Here is a 21,809-nt window from a genome sequence, read left to right on the forward strand (position 1 = left end):
TAATGTGCGGTCCAACCACCTGAATTTAAAACATACAGCGCCCAATACATAGCAACGTTTTGCTCGCTGTTTCTTTAATTAATAAAAGCAAAGAAGAAGAAAAAGAAGAAAAAAAAATTATACAACGGCCACAAAGAGGCGTGGGCTGATTGACTCATCTTTTCGATCGCGTCCCCATTTATCTCATTCACAAGCTTGCTCGGCCAGAGCATGTGTCCATGTTGCGTGAGAGTCTCAATGAACTCTCTCCGATGGCTCAGGCAAAAAAAAAGAATTATTCCTTTGGTCACTGTTACCTGCTTTGACGAATACTCTCTACAACGAATCAAGTGATCGAGCGACAAAACTGTTTGCTAATTTACTCATTTCTACTGATAATACCTGTTGCAAACCGTGTTCCATCAATTAAAATTAGTTCACACAAAGTCTGATTTTTCCATTTGTGTCTAGAAAGGAGATACGCCGTGTGTGTGCGTGTGTGGTTATGATGTTCGGTGGGAAAGAATTGCAAAATACCACAATTTCAAATAACAACACCAACAATAGCAAAATAAAAACTCCCGCAGACAAGAACAAAAGCTCGTCACACCTTTGAGTCTATCAAATGATACTAAATGAATTGAGTGGCAGAGGGAGAGGAACAGACAGAGAGAGAGAGAGAGAGAGAGAGAGAGAGAAGATGGTGCAACCGGTAGATAAAACAACGATCAAGTAACAGAGAATCTCAATAACCGTACAATGAATGCGCGAAACAAAGAAATGGAATTGATTCGGGGAATGGAGAAAGAAAAAAAAGCGTCTTCATTCGTTCGTTCGTTCGTTCGTTTGCTGGTTTATAACATGGATTATACTCATCAATGAAGTAGCTCATACCGGCAAGCAGCTTCGTTTCGATTTGTATGTTCGACAATAATAATAATTAGCAAGAATGACGCCCAACATGGTAGTCATTTAGCGATTTGTGTTGAATTCGTAATTAGACGGTGTTGTGATCGATGATTATTCGATTATATTCCTATCAAAGACACCAATACCATTCAGCTGAATTCAACGTCTTTCCCTCTCTCTCTCTCTCCTATCTATACCTCTAAATAACAACCGTTGTTCCGATTGCACAACAGCCCATAGCGCTCGGACACGGAACTTTGATGGATTCGACAGAAAACCTAAATAACAAATGTAGAATGAAGAACGGATGCCACACAGCGGCAACGGCAGCGATAGCAGCAGCAGCAGCAGCAAAATCATCATGCCACTTACCTCAATGAATGAACTCACACAACTCGCAGACACTGTTTATCTAATTCATTGATAAACTGCTTTTCTCTTCTATTCAGAATCAATCAAAGTAAATCAATGCATTGAGCAAAAGCCCAAAAATGGCACTCATAACTGAACACCTCCGTTGTTGTTTGTTTGTTTTTTTCCCTCTTTCTTTGTTCATTTCTTTCTTTCTCTATGCTGTAATTGATGCTTTACATTTCAATTCGATGGAAATTCAATTCATAGTGATGTGGTGGTTTTTTTTATTTGATTGATAAAACGCATGTTGAAATTAGTGTTATAATCCAAGACTTACTTTTTTCAGTGTACGCTTCTAGTCAATGACTTTTTTTTCCAGTAGAAGAATAAGACATACACACACACACGCAACAACGAATACAAGCATTTATTTTGAGTTATTTTTTTGTTCGTTTTATTACTTAACTTTCGTCTAACTTTTGTTGTTTATTCCAAATGAATTAAGCTTAATTTATTATTTATGTGCTAGTTTTTACGCCTAGATTAAGCCATGACAAAATAAAACCAAGAAAAAAATTATCATACTTACAATTAGGAAGTTTAGGAAATGAAACGACATTTTTATTCAACACATGTAATTTTATTTTTTTTCTTCTTTATTTTGGTTAAGAAAATTTGATTTTTGCATGATTTTAAATATGTTAACATTTGATGTGGTGTTCGCTTGTACACAACCTGAAATTTCGAATTTATTGCTTTCTTCTCTCGGATGAATTGATGTGATTTGTGAGGTTTTAATGTATTCTTTCCCGTTGAATTCGAAATCAAATGAGATCTTTTGGAAGTTGATTCCATATGATTTTTCTTCTATTCTTTTTTTCGGTTCTTTTCTCAAATGATTTTCTTCTTCTTCGATAGATTAAAGTACGATAATGATGTCATACGGATGCTTCAGTTGGAACTTTATTCGAGTTCCGTAAAGAAGCTCGTTTAACATCATTTCCGTCCTTTCGTTAAGCCACCCCAAACGTAAAAGTCTAATTTCATTGGAATATACTTACCCAAAATGAAAAATGTATAGGATTCTGTCAATTCCCAAAGCTGTTGCCGAATACCCTGTAGTGCATAGACATGCGGGGGAGAAAAAACGCCGAAAAGGAAGAGAGTTTCATCATTAATTCAGACGAAAGATCTGCTCTGATTCATTCTCATGAATTTTACTTGACATCTCCTGTTATTTCCATGTAATATTAAAAAATGATGCGAACGTTCTTCTACAAAACAATATCTTTCGCTTCAGTGTTGAAATACTACGACGTAAAAACGTCACGTACTGTGGGAGGAAAATTGTGTGTTCGTTCCATTGCCGCAAACTTAAGGCACACGAAATTACCGAAGAGACTGGAATCATCCATTGAATGGGATTTGATCCATTTGTTTGCTCATCAATTTAGTCATTTCATAATGAAAATATGCTCGCTTTAACCAAATCTGGTGAACTTTTTGCTCAGTGACAAAGTGTGTGCCACACACACACACACTTGAACCCTAAACAAATGAATAAATCAACCGAAGCGTTCGTGGTTTGGTTCCAAATCAATGGTAATTTCAAACAAAAATGCTCCATATCTTTGTTTTGTGAATGTACGACTTAATCGATTTGATAAATTACGAATGAAGAATTGGTGAAAAGGAGCAAAATAAAGCACAGAAGAAGAAGAAGAAAAAATGCCAACATCTGAAAATATCAAAGTCGATCACAGTCACTCTCTCGCATTCCTTTAAATTGCTGCTGGACGCGCGCGTCGTATTCAAAAATCCAAACGAGAGAAGTTTTTTTCTGGTTGCAAGAAAAACAAACATTTTCAGCACGGAATCGCTGACAAAAAAGTGTACAATGCACATTTTTGCGTAACTTCGTCGAAGTAGAAGAGAGAGAGAGAGAGTGAGAGAGAGAGAGAGAGAGAGAGAGAGAGAGAGAGCGAGCGAAGGAGAGCATTTGTACAACACACGGGAGATACTGAATTACAATCCAACGCGATGTGTCGTCAAAAGATCAAGAAATTAAGAACATTGTTAAACCGTACGATTGCTTTTATTTGAAAAATGGCTTGCGGCTTGCGAAAGGTCGACAAATCGCATAATAAATAAAATGTATTTTAAATGCAACGAGAACCTTTTCTTCCCTCTCTCTCGCTCTCTCGCTCCCGTATTCTTCAATAAATCAGGAATTGTTTCAGCGTGTGCGTGTGTGTCCGATGATTTCTTATACCGTACGGTATTCTGAAATCGGTAGATTTTTCGCATTGAATGCACACATAAAATGAGTTAAAAAGTCGTCGAATGACGAATATGTGGAAGTCAATACACCAACCAGTTGAATTTGTCGTTGTAGCCCGTCATTTTTGGCAGCTATTCAACTGTACGGCTCCAAGACATTCTCTCTCTCTCCTATGGATTCGTTCATCGTTTTTCTATGGACTTTCACAAAACAACAATAACAAAAAATAGTTTTCTTGTGATAAAACTATCTCCATAGAAGTTGTTATTTGAAAAAATAATGAATTTTAAATCAAGCGCTTGACATGGAACCGTTTGCGATTGCCACGTAATTTTCGATTCCATATGGTCCTTCGATTGGAACGTGCCTACGACATTTTGAGCTGTGAGTTTGTATCAAAAAAGGATTGAATTCACGGTGATGCTTCGTGCACGTATTTTCCCAAAGCAAACCCAAAACGAAACGCGCCCGCTCGTGTAACCAACGAAAATATTTTCATTTGATTTTGGAATCGATTCAATCCTTTTGCAGAACCATATCAAAATATCGATAATTTTTCATTCTCCTCTTCGCGCTTGCTGTCGCGGAACAAGAAACGTGATACTATTCGCAAGACGTATTTCTGTTTGTTGTTTTCTGTTTTTTTTTCGCGTGCATTTTCAGCATTTATGAAATTAATTTAGAAAGTAACTGAAACCACGAAATGAACTCTTGAAAATAACATTGCAACGGAAATTGGAGTAGGCGCACCATTTTTGGACTTTAACGATCGACTTGAATTTTTTTTTTTCATTCGCTCCACGTAATTAAAATACTTCTGCATTCACGTGCTGCATGTCTGTTGTGTGCAATATGGCTTCTCTTCCTGAATAATTACCGTGTGATTAACGACCTGAAATTGCCACTGATCTCATTCTTTCGAAAGCAGAGTGACAATAACGACGAGACAATAATAGCAACAACAACCAATTCAGACAAATTACATCAATATTGATAAATTTTGACAAGAAAATTGCCTTTTACGATTTGACTTCATTTGAAATATCGATTATTATTTTTTCGCGAACGCATTTCGATTTGCACACAATAGTGCATTTGAAAGCGGAGTTTATTTGTTGATTTAATGAAGTGTTTTGTTTTTGTTTTTGTGACAAAAAAGCCAAAATTCCATCAGTTTATTATAAATTTTCGAATTACATAATCACTGCTTATTAAGAAAAAATGATACATTGAATGGAAGTGCTGTTTCAAATCTACGTCTCTAATACTTACTTATAATCATGATGTGCATCTCGGCAAATCGTTTTCTACTATCTGAAAAGAGAGAAAGAGAGACGTATTCATGTTGGTTTCAATTATTTGACTATATCTTTTGGTTAGAATGACTTATTCAATTTTTCTTTCAGTTCGAAAAGTTCAAATAAACTCAAAAAGACATTTGAGTAAATTTTCATTAATTTTTCATGCAATTTTTTCTACTTTCTATTTCATTTTCCGATTTTTCCGACCGTTGTATTTGTGGTATTTTTCATACCAAATGAGTAACAGCATGTTCAGGAGAGTCAAAAGCAATCGTTTAAACACTATCCATTGAGGAAAGAAAAGAAAAAACTGTAACTCAATTGGTGTTTGAAACAGCATGTGTGCTGTTAATAAGAATGCAAAAGAATAAAAAAAAAATAGCGTAACATTGGCACTGATTCAGACGGAGCGATACAATATTTGAGCGCAAATGTTCGCGCGATATCGTGTTTCAATCGATAAATACATTGAAATATGAATCATTTTAATCGAAACTTTGGCTCAAAAATTATTTGAAAAACCATTGATTGTCAGAAAAATATTCAATCAGTTGAAAAATGCTCTTGTTCAGATCGATTCCGATGACCTTATCATGTCAAGTCGGTGTGGTTGTCATGTTTTTCATTGGGCCATGCGCCACAGTGGTTTTAATTGTTCCATAAACAGCCAACAGAAACAACAAATGACTTCAACCAAATGTGTAGTGCCAAATAAATGAGCTCAATAAAGAAAAAACAAACACCCAATATCAATGTGTACAATCAACATCTCTCGTCAGATCAGGCTTATTGGGACGCATGTGTACAACATTCGCTTTTCAACACAGTCGCTTACAAATCAACAGATCGTGTGAATCGATGCTCTTTTCAGCGGTTTTCTATCTTTTGTTCAATATGTAACCACCACGATAGACGAGACCGAGAGAAACAAGAGAATCGGAATAAACAACCGAATCAACGATATTTGGAAGCAGCATAAACAAAATATTCAGATATGAAGTAATGAAAAGTGATCGCGCGCAGTGGCTATGAAGGAGTTAACCCTTTATCACATATCGGTTCCTAAAGTAACCAGATACGCCAGACGCTATAGCTATGAAATCACTGAATATTTTTGCATTCGTGTTTGGAAACAAATGTAGGGAATTGAACTAGCTTTCATTTGATACTTTACAGGCTACAATTGGTTGGCTGAATGGAAAGTTTTTTCTGTTCATATACTGCTGCAAAAAAAAATGCGAAATTATAGCAGAATTCCACATTTTTCCTTCTCTTATCTTGTGGGTTTTTACATTTTTTTCAATTTTCAAATTAGGACTCGTAGGACCAAAACACATCAATTTAACTTTCTGCATCATTAGTTTTATGAAATTTAATTTTTTCAAGCTTTTATAGTGATCTGACACTTTTGACTATTTTCCGATTTTCTCGACAAATACGCAATTTTTCAAAGATGAGGTCTTTCTCTATTTATCGTGGCACAAAATATATATCAAAATGATTCAAAAACAAAAAATTGTGCATCAAAGGGTTAAGCACAAGAACAAAAGAGAGATAAAGGCAATAGCACACACGAACGAGTAATGCAACGCGCAACGCAGCGCACAACCAGTATACGCACATCAGCAGTAGTTGGAAATGTTAAAAACAACGAGAGATAGAGAGAGAGAGAGCCGTGCATGTGTCACGTTGCTGTTGGTTTGTTAGCGTCAATGCTTGTTTGCCACACATATGCGAACGCGCGCGCTTGCTATGCATACAGAGAGAGAGAGAGAGAGAGCGCACACAAGAGCACACCGAAAGAGCACACATCAATATATTGAATGGTGAAAAGCCAAGCGCGACAATATAATGAAGCGAAGTGGAGAGCAAAAAAAAGCGTGAAACCATATGCAAGCTTATGACTATTTTTCGCTAAGATGGAACACCCTCAGCTAAATTGAAATGATGAAATTGATTTGTTTACAACGCAAATTGCAATCGGTGCTAAGTAAAAAACGGATAAGGATTATATGTGACGTAGTAATAGCGTCCGTTTTTAACATGTGCCATCCTTATTTGGAAGGTTGTTTTTAATATTATCGGCTAGTGTTAATACTCTTGTTTCACTATACGATTGTTGTTGTTGCTGTTGATGCTGTTGCTGTTGTTGGTGCTTTTGCTCTATAGAATGAAGAGAGGAGAAAAAACGACACACACACACACTCGCACAACAATCGAGTCAGTTTTGTTGATTTTCATAGCCAAATAACCGAAAGCGGCCGCAAATAAAATGCTTCAGCTTCCTCAGCTGTTCCATTCTGGTTCTGGTTTTGCTCGATTCATGTTCATATTGCGCGAATGCCATGTGCTGTTATTTGATCTATATAATGGTGTGAATTCATTTTTGGTATACTCCAAATGCGTTGTAAGCATGATGTTATGTGTTTATGAAAAATGGTGCGAATATCAATATTTTGCATGTTTTACTCATCCTCGTTCCATATTCACTAGCAAAGTCGATTTGTGCGTTCAATTGTGCTGCTTATTCTTCTGCTCAACGACGGTATTGTCAATGAAGCATCTCGTGCATGGTCAGAAATTAACGCTAGCGTTTACGCGCTTTCGTGCTATGCGCTTTATTTAAATGTGGTCTTCGATTCAGTATTTGACGTGTTTGTTTTCTCCGGTGTCGTTTAGAATCTCCGCCAACGAGCATATAAATCATAATGGCATTTATTTATTAAATTAAACCGACTGAAGGTTTGCTCAATGGAGAATTTCTCTTTTTCTTTTCTTTCTTTTGAAATATGGCCACGTTCTCACACAATTCGAACTGTCCTGTCTCTGTTTTCCATTTGGCTCAAGAAAATTTATGAATAAATGCAAACCACAGAAAAACGAGACAGAGTGAAGAGATGAAAAAAAAACAAAAGCCAATTCGTTGTGGCGTTTTAAATGGCAACAATAAATCTTTTTTTTTGGGAGGTTGATCACGTGATTTTCGTGAATTTGTCGAATCAAATGATTCGTGCGATCGATTTTTTGGCGACCTCATTGCCACGGCGACAGCGGCACACATGCAAATTTAGATTAATATCGCTTGAACATTTCGAAACAGTCAATTTATCGGTTTCTTCGGTCGAAGATGACATGAACAAAACCGGGGAGAAGCAAATAAAACAATGCGGCAGACGTCAAAGGTTAAAACTAATGCTGACTCATAGAAAACACAAATCGATTGAAATGACACTTTATTAAATGGTAATAAAGCAATGATCATGTTTGATTGAGATCGAACAAAAAAAAAAACGATTTTCATGACAATCGGGAATCCTTTTGTATGGCAAGGAAACAATTGCTGTTCACCATTGAATGGGTGAACTATGAATATAGTGACGCGAACAAACCAACGCGAACTCGTTGAGAAAAACCAAACAAGAAAAGAAAAGAGGAAGAAAAAAAAAATACGAACAGTATCTTTTGTTTCCCGATGAAATCAAACCGAAATGTGTGCACAATGGAAATGAACACGGAATTTCTGTCGCTCGTATCATTTCGAAAATATCGTGCATTCATTTCGAAAGTCGCCCCGTATGATTTCATTATTAAATCCGACAAAAACTGATTATTCAAATTGAGTCAACAAATAAGCCGAACACATGCCGCTCAGATGTTTGCCGCACATTTGCGAGAGCAAGAAAGAGAGAGAAAGAGAGCGGGCGCAAGGTAAAAAACACTGATTTTCAATTGATCAGCGCAGCAAGACAGAATAAAGTAAGAGAAACAAGAAGAAAAAAAAAAACAACGCGATCTGCGCACAAGACTCGTTGGTATCGGAGTAGTTTTTCGCGCCTTCGTGACTAAACAAACAATCAAATGAACATAACACGGGCGCGCGAAATATATAAAAAAAACGTACACACAAAATCAACACGTTACACGATAGAAAATTGATCTTGGAAAGTGTTTATTGTGTTCTTTTGTACTTCTACAACACTTTGTTTTTCTCTTTTTCTCTCTCTCTCTCTCTCTCTCTCTCTCTCTCTCACTCTCGTTCGCTGTGTACACAATCATCAACTCATCTCTGAGGCCTCGAATCGAAATGCACACGCGTGAACTATACAACATATCGGCTATTCTTCCTTTTTTTACTCGCGTTGAATGTGTTTTTTTTTCGTTGCTTTTTTCGCTAGTTTATAAACACGCTCTTTTTCTCTCTGTACAGCACCGACACCGATCCGTTGCAACACTATTCCGTTCGGCGCGTGTTTTTTCTTCACTGCTAATTATATGCAAATGGACCACAATCACAAGCGCAATCAATACCAACTAAAAGCAGGACACTATTTGGTTTTGCGTTGATTTCAACGTTGCTTTAAATTCCACAACGAATACAAATTCCATGCAAATTTTCGCTTTATGGAAATAGACAGTGGCTAGAGGAAGCTCATTTGTGGCTATTCGAAATGTGGAACAGCAGTAATAACAACAGAAAAATCAATAAAAATGTTTTCAAATCAATTGGTTTTTTCTCTCCCTTCTTTGTGATCAAATATTTCATTCTTCATTTCACTGCAGCCAATATTTATATACTATAAGTGATTATTTCACTTAATCGGCGGCCAATTATCATTGCTTGTCGTCTCCTGACAGATATTAGCGTAGTTCAATGCACAATTGTGATCTCATATTATGCAATGATTTGTGTGTGTGTGTGTCGTTGTTGATTTTTTCTTCTCATGTCTTCTTCCATAACATGTTGTTATAGTTCAAAGCAGTAAATAATTCCGTAAAAGGCGCGCACAATTCTTGCATTCAACTCGATTACGTTTTGTGTGCATGTGCATAAGTAATTTGACTTGGGGCAAATTGAATTGAAAACTGAGAGCAAATAGAAAAAATTACAATGAAACCGAAGAGAGAGAAAGAGTGAGAGAGAGAGCATTTCTGCATTTTGTCGTCCAATATTTGCATCAATCAATCGATCTTTCTATGCTCGATCATTCGTCATTTTATAACAATAGTAATGATTTATATGTAATGCCAATCATCATCTTGTGAGTGATTTCCATTCAATGGAGGATGTGTTGATAATCAAATTTCAATGTAATTATCACTTTTTCCTCTATTAAGTTGCATTTGATAAAGTGCCGAATGAAACTGTGGCAAGCTAGATGCTCGAATGTTTGATAGACGAAGAAAACACACACACAAATTTGGTGTGTATGGTTCGTGAGGTTCGATTTGAATTGAGCAAGTTGTGTGTTTTGTTTTCATTATGCATTTTGTTTTTGCATATTCCCGAACGAAGTCCGTGAAAAAGTCGTGCCCAGTGTTAACATACTTAAGATCTGAAAATGGTGTAAAATTCACACTCAAAACCACCATATGGTCGTTTTCATAAAACTTGTCGCGCGCGCGCATATGTGTATAGTTTTTTTTTACTACTTCATCGGCAGTGGCAGTCAGGGGTCAATGTAAATGCCTGAATCATTCTTTGCCGTAGCCAAAGCAAATGTACAGTTTTGTGGCTTGCATTTGATGTCTGTATTAATAGACGATGTCATATGAAAAACAAAAACAAAAAACCCACTGAAATGAGAAGCAACAGAAAAAAAACCAAACAACAATAAAGTAACCAAGAGAGACCACGCTGTCTTTTGCTTTGGTTTGCCTGCGACATGAAACTTGGTCTATTTTGATTAATTACTTAATCTTGAGACACAATAGCAATTCACTAGGGAGATTTCGATTTGCATCGATTAGCTGCTCTTGAGGGATGTACCATGTTTTCGGGATTTTATCTCAAATGCAATATCTCTCTCTCTCTCATCAATTGCGAATGCGTATGCACGTATATTTTTCGGCATTCGCTTAATTGTAGCAGCACATTCAATTTCAATTCCATCATTGTTCGCTTATATTATTATTTGTACATTGTATTCGATTTTCGATCATTGTACAGTAATCAGGGAATCGTTATTCTAACGCAAAGTGGATCGAATTGTTTGGGCCAGCGACTATGAGTTGTACCATTGTTTGCCAAGAACCAGAAGCCAGCATCAATATTCAATAATAATGAAATGTTAAACGATGAGAGAGAGAGAGAGAGAGAGAAGGAGACAAGCAAAGAATATGCAGCGAGGTCAAAAGAGAAGCACCGAACAAACGCAAAGAAGCAACGACGATGACGACAACGAAAAAAGAGACTCGAGGAGATGTGACCATAGATCTTAAACCGTTTTGCTTGTTGCATTTCTCTTTTCTTTTTTTTTCCATTTTCTGTCTCTCTTTCGGTCGGTCGGTCGGTCGGTCTCTCTCTTTCTCATTGCGTCTTATGCATTTTCGCGTTGCTCCGTCGCGCAAATGTATGCAATATACAAACTCATTGAATAGACGGAAAACACGAAAATTCTAAGCAAATGCAGCACAAGCATTTTGTATTTTCTGCTTTGGCGTGTAAGATCAGTGAGCGCGGCAACCAAGCAACCGGTCAAATAGCACACAGAAAGACGCAACAAATATTGGAAGAGAGACGAAAAAAAAAAACGAACAAACAAAAACAACGACAAAATAAATACGGATAATAGGTGAATAATGAAGACGAAATACATGAACGCGCGCGCAACAGCGGGTGCAAGCTCACAAGAGCAAAGTGCGTTCAACAAACTCAAAACAATAGGCTTTACGAAAAACACCAAAAGACACCGGCCAATTCACTATATATATAAGCGCAATTTTTTTTTCAATGATCCGATTGCACACCACACAATCATATACACCGAATTCTAGCCAATTTTTCTGCATCGTCTTCTTTCTCTCTCTCTCTCTCTCTCTCTCTCTCTCTCTCTCTCTCTCTCTCCGTGTTGATCGTCTTCTACCTTTTCATTTTTTTTCCTCATTCATTTCAATCGGTTAGTTTGTTGTTATTTGTGCCTTTTAACCATTTATATTTTGTAAAATTTGAGTGAGGCTTTGAGCATCGAATGTGCATTTGATTTGACCACAAAGAGTAGAAGAAGAGCGAGAAGAGAGAGAGAGAGAGAGAGAGAGAGAGAGAGAGAGAGAGAAAGAGAAAAGTACAGAAGCAAGTCATCGTTCAAGCGGTTGCATCAACGCAACGAAGTGAATTGTATGCATTTGTTTGGATTCCTATAGTTCACGGGGGTATTAGTATTCCACTGAAGTTGGAATCCATGGTTTCGCATGCGAACCAGACCAATCCTTCTGCGATACGTGTGTGTATGTGTGTGAACGTATCTCTTTGCTACTCGCGTTGCACTGCACACTTTGTGTGTTTGATAATAAACAAAAATGTGATGTGTGCTGCTGTTGTTGTTGTTGTTGTTTTTTTTCTTCTTTTCTCTTTGCTTCATACGAAAAAACACGCATCACATAATGCGGATGCTTGATTTTCCCTCTTGTTAGCACACTTTCCTTTGTATCGATCTCGTTGTATACTCGTTTGCTATCGCATACAATTTTATAGGTTATAGAATCTCTTCGGTGAAGTTGTCCGTCTATTTTGTACTTTTTTTTATTCGCTCCTCTCCTCGTCGTCGTAGTCCTCTACATACAATTTTACGAGGAAAAAAATACAAAGGGTATTGTCTATTTGAACTTTTGTTTCTGTTCTCTTTTTTTTTCCTTCTATGAATATAAGACAATGTTTTTGTTGTTATTGGTTATTTGCTCTCGCGCAAAATGGTCTGTGTGTACGCATTTTGAGCGAAAATCCAGCCGAATGCGTTCATCACATTGTACTACAGTGAAATGCGCTTCGACTTGTATCACCACAGATAAAACTTTGAACATCGACGAAACCGTTTCTGATTAATATTGTGGGAACTGTTGTGATCGCGCGAGAGAGTTTCATTTCGTTGAAAGCCCCGATTTTCGAATGTCTTTCTATGGTGGCCAAAGCAATAAAAATCAACATGGCAATAAAGATAAAGAGACAAAGGCAATAACGAAATATTTATATCGAAATGGCACAATGATTCCAATGCAAAGACGAAACCGAAAAATCGCATCCAGATAAATCGGAAGGATTTCAATTTATTGCGCACTTTCGGCTATGCATCAGAAAGTGGTCATCAAGATTATTGATTAAGCCTTAACTAATGGTGTGTGAATCATCGTGATTTGTAGCAGGTGTTTTTCTCTCCATCTCTCTCTCTCTCTCACGACATAAGACGAATTGTTGCACCAAAATTTCGTGTAATATGTAGTATTTTCCGTGTGATCGAAGCTTAATCGCAATATCAACGACGTGTTTTTTGATGTCGATTTAATGTGAGAGAATGAAAATGTTGATTGGCGCAGTTGGATATTGGCAACAAATGAAATTCCCATTTGTTAGCACTTCTCTCACCCGGCCCGCCGAGTAATACTCGCCAGCGATTGGCGAACGTATTTTGACGTTGTGACATTAGAAAAAATCAGCTAGGGCAAAAAGAGGGGAAAAAACCAAACAACAATTATGAAAACCAAACCAAACCAGGCACATATCATCTTTTAAAACTGACCAATGAACAAGTAGTCTCACTCTTTCTCTCTCTCTCTCTCTCTCTCTCTCTCTCTCATCGCATTCAATATCGTTTTGTGAAATTCTAATTAAATGCAATGCCATGAAATGTAACGAAAGCATGATGCAGAAATATATCAATGTGTATTTAAAAAAAGCGCACACACAAAGTAACTTCCATTTAATTAATTACTCATACATTATTCACTTAAAGTTGCATTTTTTGTGCGTTTACACTGGAATGCAAGTACATATTGCGCGTTAAATGCGCAGAGCGAAAAAAACCACGCAAAACCGACATTAATATGTGTTTTCTGTGAATTTAAAACAAATAATTGCATGAGTATACTTTTTCTCTTTCTCTCTCTCTCTCTCTCTCTCTCTCTCTCTCTCTCTCTCTCCATTCGGTCTGGAATCGTTGATGTTGTTGTGTGTGCACGCGCGCGCGCTCGTTTACTGCGTGCTGTTGTTATTTTACACGGGAGCTTGTTGCATTTTTTGGTAGTTTCCATTCGAATGATTGCAATGGCCATCGCCGTTTTGCAAAAGTCCATACGTAAACAAATCATATTGCATCACAAATGCCATTTGCTATTTGTAATAAATGCAATTCCACTACACTCTATTCACAAAAAACTTGTACGATCGATAGCTTATGCGTTTGGTCACAGATAAGAGATAAATCATAAGGAGCCAGCCGATTTGTTTTCTGATATATTATGATTTCATAAGCGATTTGTTATTATATTATTGGTCCTTGGTTTTTTGTGTGCTTTGGCATAGTGTGACGTTTCGTCTGTCTACAAATCATGGGATCTCGAATGGCGCAAATCCTTTGTTTCATTGAGGCAATGGTGGATTGTTGGACGACGATGACGACGATGTTGACGACAACGTCGATGCTCTCGTCATTTATTGTGCATGCGTACCACTTCATTCGTCGATTGCTCTTTGACTAATAGCCATGCATTTCTTCACATTTCCATCATTTTTCTACTGTGTCTGTGTCTGATCAACTGCCGTCTCATTCTTTCGACAGCCACCGTTTTGTATGCAATTTTCAGTATTGGTCTTTCGCACGATATCGATAAAATATTTCCACAGACAAGATGTACGCGCTCATGTCAACCGCATAAACGGCCAATTGCCCCCGAAAGAAAGAGAAAAACGCACAAGTCCATATGACAAAATCGCAAAAGGAACGCAATGCATTCAGCATTACAAAGAACTGAAATTCATTTTTCACGCTTGGGAATATTTATCGACGATATCGGAATAAATTTTAAATCACAAATCAAATGACGACGACGAAGACGACGACGACGACGACGACGACGACACATTACAACGGGAAAAAAATACAGTAGCTATCTTGTATGTGATATGTAATGTGGAATACATGTCGTAGATGATGACACGATCAAAAATCAAAACACACTGCTAATAATACACAAAAGTATTCTCTTTTTTCTTGATGAGCTCCTGGGCTCATTCGTCGCTCTCATCATTTCTATGCTGCTGTGGCGGCAGCGGCGGTGGTTGACTATTTTTCAAGACGAAAACTTGCTACGACCTGCATCATCAACATCATATACCCTCATACAAAATCAATCAAACCCTTTGATATATGTGTATGCGCAATTTGGTCGTTTTTTTCGCTTCTTTTTAATGCTATTTATGAAATGAATTCACGGAGTTCATCAGAGAGGAAAAATAAAATAATAAGAAGATGCGATGTTGTTTTTCGTTTCGCAAAAAAAGCAGCACTTTGAATTGAAAAACGATCAAACGAAATGAAAAATGTATGTGAAGAGAGAAGCAAGCAGAATGAATCAAAATAAAAAAATGACTAAGGAGCCACCACCAATTGTTACAAAAATTGAAATATTATTCATTTTGTGTGTGTGTGTGTGTGTGTTGGGCCAGACCAACAACGATTGATTTTACAATCATTGCGCATTTGATTTATTCGTTTTTTGTTCATTTTTGGTGCCGACATTAAATCATCCATCACATTAAATCATATTCGAATATTGGACAGATAAATGATGAGTAATGCGATGAATTCTATTAATTGGTATGCAGAACGTTAGCAGTGACAGCTTTCGATGATGTGTGTTTATTTGGCTTTGCATTTTAATATTCCGACTGAAAGTTCTGTTTTGCTTTTTCTTCATCATTTTTTTATTAGGTTCAATAATCAATTAAAATTCAACAATTAATTTCATTGAGCACCAATTAATTGATTATTTTCATTTGTTCTATTGTTTGTCAATCGTTGTCTTTTTGATCAGAGCATTTACATTTCTTATTCTTTCTTTTTCTCTTTCTTTGTGACATGTATTTGTTTCGCCCAAAGCCCGTGTCTTTATTGACAAAAAGCAAAAACTTGAGTTTTCTCTCTTCGATTGAATGGGTAAAAATTCAATCGGAATCGGAAGCAATTGTACACTTCCGGAAATTGAACGAAACTCTTGTACAACACCATACCCGAGTAATGAACATGTTTCAATGGAAACAACAACGAAACAGATTTTAAAAAAAACAACAACAACAAAACAATGAAAATATCGTCTTGTTCAAGCACATGTTACATAATAATGGAAATAAATCATTGAAATTCATGCTGCACGTAACGGATATTTTACTAAATTTAGACTAAAATATGATGAATCGCACACAATTCGAGAGATTGTTCCAACAAAACCAACGTAAAGGAAAAAAAGAAGAAACAAAGGCTTTGTCTCAATCAAAATCGGGAATTTGTTGTATTTTTTTTTTGCTGTTTCTTTTCATAGGCAATCATCAATGATGTCAACGCGAAAAGAGAAAAATTACAATCGTTAGAATCATTTTCAACAAATAGAATGCGCAATAGACAAAGTTTTTTGTGCCGTATAGGTTTGCTCTGTTGCTGGTTTCGTGATTAGAATACGGTGTTGAATTTGTGTCGGAATTGAAGGCATGTAATCTATAGAGCTCTTTTTGAAACGGGCGAAGTAAAAGCCCAAAGGATAAATTCACTTGAATGTAAATCCACATTATTTCTCTCTTTTTTTTTTGTTCATTTTCATGTTGTGTGTGTGTGTACCCGTTCGGGGATTCACTTGCACAATGAACGAACACGAATGATAAACGAAGTATCGCACAGCAGCCAGTTTTCATTGCATCGTTGAAGAATGCTATGATTTCAATCTGGTTGTGATATTGCGCCTCGTAAATATTTGTTCTTTTCTCTCGATGCTGCAGTGCTATTTTTTTGCTGTTGTTCGTCTCTTCTCGAAAATGACAGAATATTTTCTTATTTCCCAATAGCCGCTATGCCGAACGCTTCGATTCGAAATGCAGCACATACAATTTATGCAGTGGAACGATTGATTCGACTGCGGACGATTTGAATTGTTTGTGTGTGTGTGTTGTGTGCCATGTCACCAGGCTTCTTTTCTTGGTTCCGTCAAATGATCGACATTGTTTGTTAACCGGCTAATAGTTGACGAGAGAGCATATTTCCCTATTCAATGAGAAATAGCCCCATGTCAGTGATGATACGATTTGCACTCACCACACTCTACTACTCGTTCGGCTAACTACTGATTGTTTTCATTGTTCTTCGGTAGTTATTATCATTGTTCTGCGTTCGTCGTTTCGTCCGTCGTTCCGACCATTCGATTCGAGCAAGCAAGCATCCAAATGGATCTCTGGAATAATTTACTGATTTGTGCGATATATATTTGGTTTATTTGTAGCTACATGGTCTTTTAAATGGATCAATTCCATTCGGTAATTTATGCGTTTTGCGCGACTTTTGCCAAGTACTCGGGGCCAAGTAGAGTGACAGAGATAGCGAGAAGGACAAAATGAGCCGGGATTGCGTGATTTATTTTAAATTATGTACCCACCGAACAATACTGTTGAAGTTGTTAGTTCATTTTATATCGTTCGTTTGCTACTGCTTACAAATGATATACATATTTATAGAGCATCAACTAGATCCATCAAGTATGCAGAATATTGTTTCTGCGTCTTGCATGGGCACGTTTATTGCATAGAAATGAGTGAAGGAATGAACGTAAATTTTGGTGATCTGCCGCTCATGATGATCACCTCCAAAAAGGAGCAAACAATCAATAAATCTGGCTGCAAATAGTATGCAACATTTTTCAACGATAAAATGCCTCATTTAACTCTTAATGCCACCTGTTTCAAACTCATGTGCAACAAGCGAACGAAATTATTTAATTCTCACTTTGCTGCAATCGTCCTAAGAATAAATAAACAACAACAACGATGATGACGACAAAAATAAGAAGAAGAGAAAAAAAACAATCCGTTATGAATTCAAAACGCATCGTCAAGGCAGCACAACAAAAAACCATTACACTAATTGGCAGTAATATGTCTTGTGCTATACGAAAAATCGAAACAATTTCTAGAGAATGATTGGGATTTAGTCGTCAAGTCACTATCAATCACAAAACAATGCATGTGTCAATTGTTTATTGTTTGTTTTCTCATCTGTACTCATGTTTTCTATTCAAGTGTAAATGAACTAGAGAAAGAAACTGGACGATTTTCATTTCCCATCATCATCAAATCATCTCTCGGCTGATCAATTGAGTGAAGATAAGACGAGCAAAAAAAAACGCACACCACAAATGTATCGTTGGCAAAGCCGATAATGAGAAAAATCTAATTGCAGTCAATGACAATATTTTCATTTTGAGATGGTCAAATGACATGTCAAACGTCGATTGGTTGGAAGCGTGGAATGATCGGTCGTGATCAAAATCTCTTTCTCTCCCGCTCTCATTCGGCACGTCATTCTAGCTGTTGTGCGTGTGCGTGTGTGCGCGCGCGCATATTTTTGATGTAGATCTGCCCATCTCTCTCGGGCCATCCCGAACCAAAAGCGATATGCCCTAGCCACACACATAAGAAAAACTCACACAGAAATATTGCCGTAATATTGTGCGCAAAATACGCGAAGGGGAAAAACGCGCGATGGACATTTGCAGCATTATAAAAACGCTCCTGTTTCACGATTCGTGACAAAAATTTCAAATGTCGAACCGTGCGAACCGTCGCGGCTAAGTGTTTGGTTACACACATTTTTTTCTCTCTCTTTTTGCTTCGTTTTGCTTCTCTCTCGCTGAATTTAGAGGGAAAAAACTCACGCACTTTTAAACCAGATTCAGTTCGATCAGCATCGTTATGTTTGCTTGGCTAATGTGCTCCTGCCAATTCTTACCATTCGATTTCAATTATTATCATTACTATTGTTATTATTGGAAACTGTTGCTGACTGTGTGTTTGCTGGTTGGTCTGTGTGTTGTTGTTGTTGCTGCTGCTTCTGCTCTTTTTCTTTGCTTTAATTTTGCGTTCAGTCCAGCATTTTCACACAATCTATTCAGCTGTTAAGCAATTGTATGGCACAGCAATGGAAAAGAAAGAAGAACGAGAGCCGATCGATTGTGTTGAAACATTCTAAAGATGCTCATACAAAGTATTCGTTTGGCCGTTGTTTTGTGGCCGTTTTTTTATTCTCTTCACTTGCCCCCGGTTTCAAGAGATCGGTACACTTTCGTACATATTGATTGCATTTCGCACTGTGTGTGAGGTTACTTTTAATTTTTCCCTGTGCTTGTTGTTCACATAACAAAATATTTTCAATTGCATTTTGTGCTTTTTTTGCCATCGCTCTTGCTCTTGCTCTGCTCCGCTCTCTCTCTTTTTCTCTTTCATTGCTACTCTTTGTCGTTGTTTTCTTCTTCGTTTGACACAAATCGGTGCATTTCCTTGGAATAGCAAATTATATGTGAGAAATAGTCTGGTTTGGTACCTCGAAGACAAGCTTAACATGAAAAATGTGATGTAAAACACTATGGAAAATTAATTCTCTCGTTTGTTAGCATGCTCGTATCGCCTTCACTTTCTTCACTTCTCTCTCTCTCTCTCTCTCTCTCTCTCTCTCTCTCTCTTCGTTCCGCGATCGATTGTCTTGCTCTTGTTTTGCAGCAACAGCAACTGCATTGCACAAAATCGTAACATCACTGAATCAATAAAACAGCACCGAATTCCTTAAAATGTGCTAAAAACATTGTATCTGATTTTGATGCTATGTGCTGTGCATTGATAAAAAAATTAAATATGTACAACGGATCGACAACGATGCTTGATTTTTGAAATTCCGAATGTTTCGATCGGCATGGCCTGTGTGAGTGTGTGTGTTACTCGAGCGGCTACACTGCCATGTTTTTGCACCGAGGAAAATTTCTGCTTCTGCATTCTTAAGTGTCTTAAACATTTTCGATCGACTTATGGTTTTGCTGTGTAATTTTTTTCTGTTTCTTCTCTTGTGGACTTCGATGGCCAATTTGCAATATCATTTCCCTGACTCTTGTTCATTCAACGATGCGTTATGCATACACAATTAGATCTTCATTTGTCGACACAATCAGTCAGTATTGCACAAATTTTATGGAATGACATTGATTTTATAAACATAACGCTTTTGCATGGTTCGAATTTATGGATGTAATTGTCCTTTTTGGACTCAAATGAAAAATATCAAGTATTTGCAAAGCAAATAAATCAGATTGGATTTGAACATTTGGACAAATTGAATATGAAAGATAAAATTAAATTGATTTTTGAGCTTAAAATGATCATTTTTTAATTTTTATTCGTTATTTCACCATCTGATTATGGAAATATGACTGATGATCTTGTGATGGAGGTGAATTCAATTTCAATGGTTCAACCCCTTTATATTGAAATTGAATCAATTTCCCAATTTATTTATGTACATTTACTTAGAATTAAGTCGAATTTAACAATTTTATTCAATTTAAAATTTGATCTTTAACTAATGCATATTCGTTTCGTCTATTTCTAGGTAAGTTCTGGCCGAACGCTGATGTATTTGAGAGAAAAAAAATGCACATGATCGTGGTGAGCGAATATTCAATTGGCAAAAATGATCCATTCCAAATAAGAAAAAAATAACTTTGAATCGATAATTCCTTAGAAAATTGTTTTGGCAAATTTATTTCTTCAAAATGGACAATTTTCACCCCCTAAACCTATGAATAGATATAAAAAATGACAGAAGACTTACCCAATTGAGTGTCCTGTACACAGACATGTTGGTCCGATTGCTGTAAACAAAATCGCCAACGCGAAAATCTGTCAACGAAACCAAAAACAATTACATTAATCAACCGTATAGTATAAGCGCGATCACATCGATCACTGAACATATGAAAATTCAAATGTAAAATTAACCACGAAAATCTAAAATACACCACAAATACTTCACATAAATTCAACGATCACATGAAAAATAACATAAACAATTGAAAATTGAATGAAAAATTTCGAGTTAATTAGTGGAAAAATGGCATCAGAAAAAAATAATAACCCCGAATACGAATGACAGTTACCAAGGAAAGCGTGTGTTGCGAATGTAAACAAAGTGGAAAAAAGTACGATATACGGACTAGGCTACACTGCTTCGATACGCTTATTTCTTCTCGAACAAATACAAATCGGCTGCGGTAACGATGTGAACGGTTTGGCGATCGACCGTTTACTAAACCGTTGATGACCGAGAGAGATATATGTGACTGCCTTTCTGCTGTTCAACCACACACATCTTCTTGTTTACTCCTCGATTTCTTCTTTCCACTTCTTTTTTCTGCTCGAAGAAAGAGTATGCTGAACGTACATTCAATGAAGGCGATACGCTAGCGATCAATTTGTATATCTTTCTTTGTCATGCATCGTTAATTCAATACCAGCACATACACACGTGAGCACACACGAACACTGCACCATTCAAAGTTGTCATACAATAATCATACAAAATCGATAATTGATATTCGTCGTGTTAAATACTTCTCTCTGTCTTTCATTGTGGTTGACGTTTTATTTTTTTTTTTTGTTTTCGCATTTAATTGCGGATAAGAGACGAATATATGATTGCTGCTTTGAACGCAACACATCCGAGAATTGAAGGTGTGAATAATAGAAAATGTACGTAGAGTGGGCACTTGATTTCCAATCATTTATTTTCTGTCGGTTTCTATCAGCATTCATTTTGAGATGGTGTAAGGGCCATCATTTTCAGCATAATGCGTTGGCAATTTCATATCGATCGAATTTATATAAAAACATTTCATTAGTGACAAACACACACGCTCAACTTTCCACGCAAAACTCAAACCACATTACTCAATATCAAATGCTGAAAAGAAGAGAAGAGAAACAAAAAGCGACTGGAGGCGTGATTTCATTAGCAAACGCGCCAATCATCAGATATCATGATGGAAATCAGGATGGATTTTTATCAATGCTGCTACTTAACGCAACAAATCGCAAACAACTTCATTTAGACGAGAGAGATGAGATAAATGAACAACGATAAAAATTGCAATGCAATCAACAAATGAAGCTGAAAAAACAATAACAACAACAG

General features: G+C 36.8%; 1 protein-coding gene and 1 long non-coding RNA gene across 3 annotated transcripts in view; one reads left to right on the forward strand and one right to left on the reverse strand.

Moving 5' to 3' along the window:
- Window positions 1-21,809, forward strand: part of LOC129576940 (serum response factor homolog) — a 56,372-nt gene that overhangs the window by 19,650 nt on the left and 14,913 nt on the right. The gene's annotated exons all lie outside the window — the stretch shown is intronic.
- On the reverse strand, window positions 1,398-21,266 carry LOC129576942 (uncharacterized). Its single transcript, XR_008688945.1, has 4 exons — window positions 20,776-21,266; window positions 20,451-20,518; window positions 4,796-4,837; window positions 1,398-2,358 (listed from the first exon to the last, which is right to left on the reverse strand). It is a non-coding gene; the product is annotated as an uncharacterized LOC129576942 (long non-coding RNA).

This window comes from Sitodiplosis mosellana, unplaced genomic scaffold (genome assembly GCF_009176505.1).
Source record: "Sitodiplosis mosellana isolate CC-2019 unplaced genomic scaffold, AAFC_SMos_1.0 Smas_scaffold_6191, whole genome shotgun sequence".
NCBI lineage: Eukaryota > Metazoa > Arthropoda > Insecta > Diptera > Cecidomyiidae > Sitodiplosis > Sitodiplosis mosellana.